Here is a 2,035-nt window from a genome sequence, read left to right on the forward strand (position 1 = left end):
GAATAAACCAACCCAATATTGTCTTTTAACAAATTCATTATTTCTAAGACGAAACAAATAAAAAGTTAGGTTTTATTAGACTATACATGCACAAGAAAACAACAATAATTTTTTACTACTTTTTCATTAATTCAAAATTTAATATTATACTAATTGTAAATAACATAATAAAACATGCAAGCTAACAACAAAAAATTACACCATAATCATAAAATCAAGAACTATACTATTGTAAAATAATATCTCATTACAAACTCCTTAAATTAAAACACATAAATAAAGTAAAATTTATCTAACACAAAGTCCACTTGAAATACATGAATATTGATTTTAACAAAAGAATAAAGTATGCTGCTTCCCCAAATGCAAGTGCTAATAACTTTACTCTTAAATAAGTTTCCATCTTTATGTACCTGAAAAAAAGACAAAATTTGTAATTTTAGTACTTATTTTTTTTATCAAATGAATTAGAAAACATATATTTTAAATGTTAATAATAAATTAAATATTAATAAAACAATAAAAAGAGAAATAAGTAGTGATTGAGATACTTACTCCAATTCTTCTTTGGCTACAACCACAAGAATTCAGACCAAGAGATATAAAATTCTGAGTAGTTAACCTCTCAAAAATCAAAGAAGAGTAGATAAGAAATTTCATACCAGTACAGGAAAATTAAAAATAAATAGGAACATACTAATACATACACGTCATATAGCACCTGGAGAAATCCAAATTTGTAATGTCCTAAATACATATTGAAAGTAAAGTAGATTATATACCTTGTCTTAAGATGTCTATCATCCTAGATATAATCTTCTATGGTATTAAATCAACAAATTATTTTTTGGAGAAGACACACACACACACACACACACACACACAGAGAGAGAGAGAGAGTGAGTGTGTGTGAGAGAGAGAGAGAGAGAGAAATGAAAATATAGAAGATTTTACTTGGGCAGGGATTTGATTGGGGTATGAAGTGCATATAATAAGATATGAGGAGGGAAAATAGGGGAAAACTAAATATAGATGGCAATAAAAAGAGGGATTTCGAAAAAAAAGAGAGGGAATCTTGTCGCTACTTTTTCGTGAAACTTTGAAAAAAATAAAAACTTAGCCATGTTTCCAGCAACTTTATAGCCCCACCATGTGCTGTGAATAATAATACTCTTTTCCAATACTTTCGTGGGAAATATTTGCGGTAAAATTCAAAATTTTTCGTCCATACGGGAATCTATAGGAATATTTTTTTTTTTAATTTTTCCACTATTTTCCCTCGAAAATAATTTTTTATTTTATATAGTTATTTTTTTAATAATTTTTCCCACCGAATCGGAGGGAACTAAATTACGCGCATTTTTGCGCAAAAATGTTCCCACGGATAGTCAATGGGAAACGTTATTGTTTATTCGTGAAAAAGAAATTGCACTTTTCCCATTGAATTTCGGTGGGAATTGCCACTAACAATTTATCCGTGAGAAATTTCTGTGGGAAAATGTTGTGTTTCTAGTAGTGTTCAAATGTAGTTTTCTCCTTGTATAATTGAGACTGACTCATTATTGATGAAGAAAGTGTTAGATGAGGTATGAGAACCACCTTGAAACATTGCTAATTAAGTGGATGAAATCAAAGCTCTTATGTCTAAAGGTGTTTTCCAGATAGTGCATGTGCTAAGGGAAGGAAACAAGTTAGCAGATCACTTAACTAACTTGACATTGGATCAAGAACATATAATTCAGGTGCAATTATTCTGGGAATTGGAATCAGAAGGTAGGAAAATATTAAACAGTGACAAGCTTCAAATACCTTATGTTAGGGTAAGGACTGCCAAGCCAAATTGTAATTGATAAGAATGGAGCAATCATGAAGGATGAGGGTATGATTTGTGAAGGTAGCAAGGAACTAAAAAGGAGGGGGGAGGGCTAGTAGGGCATGAGAGACATCACTGGATCATCATATTCAAATCCTTTTGGGAAGGGAATATGATGATCATTTTTTCTACTAACCTTGTGTTCTTTTTTGCAGGAGACAG

At 30.7% G+C, this 2,035-nt stretch overlaps 1 long non-coding RNA gene across 2 annotated transcripts; it reads right to left on the reverse strand.

Annotated features, from left to right (window-relative positions):
* Nucleotides 1–206: 206 nt before the first annotated feature.
* Nucleotides 207–1,269, reverse strand: LOC104244517 (uncharacterized). 2 transcript variants are annotated; one of them, XR_011403122.1, is made up of 3 exons: nucleotides 783–1,269; nucleotides 556–624; nucleotides 207–413 (listed from the first exon to the last, which is right to left on the reverse strand). It is a non-coding gene; the product is annotated as an uncharacterized lncRNA (long non-coding RNA). The 2 variants fall into 2 exon arrangements; XR_715514.2 differs by having other exon boundaries at nucleotides 556–1,269.
* Nucleotides 1,270–2,035: the final 766 nt, after the last annotated feature.

This window comes from Nicotiana sylvestris, chromosome 10 (genome assembly GCF_000393655.2).
Source record: "Nicotiana sylvestris chromosome 10, ASM39365v2, whole genome shotgun sequence".
NCBI classification, from domain to species: Eukaryota; Viridiplantae; Streptophyta; class Magnoliopsida; order Solanales; family Solanaceae; genus Nicotiana; species Nicotiana sylvestris.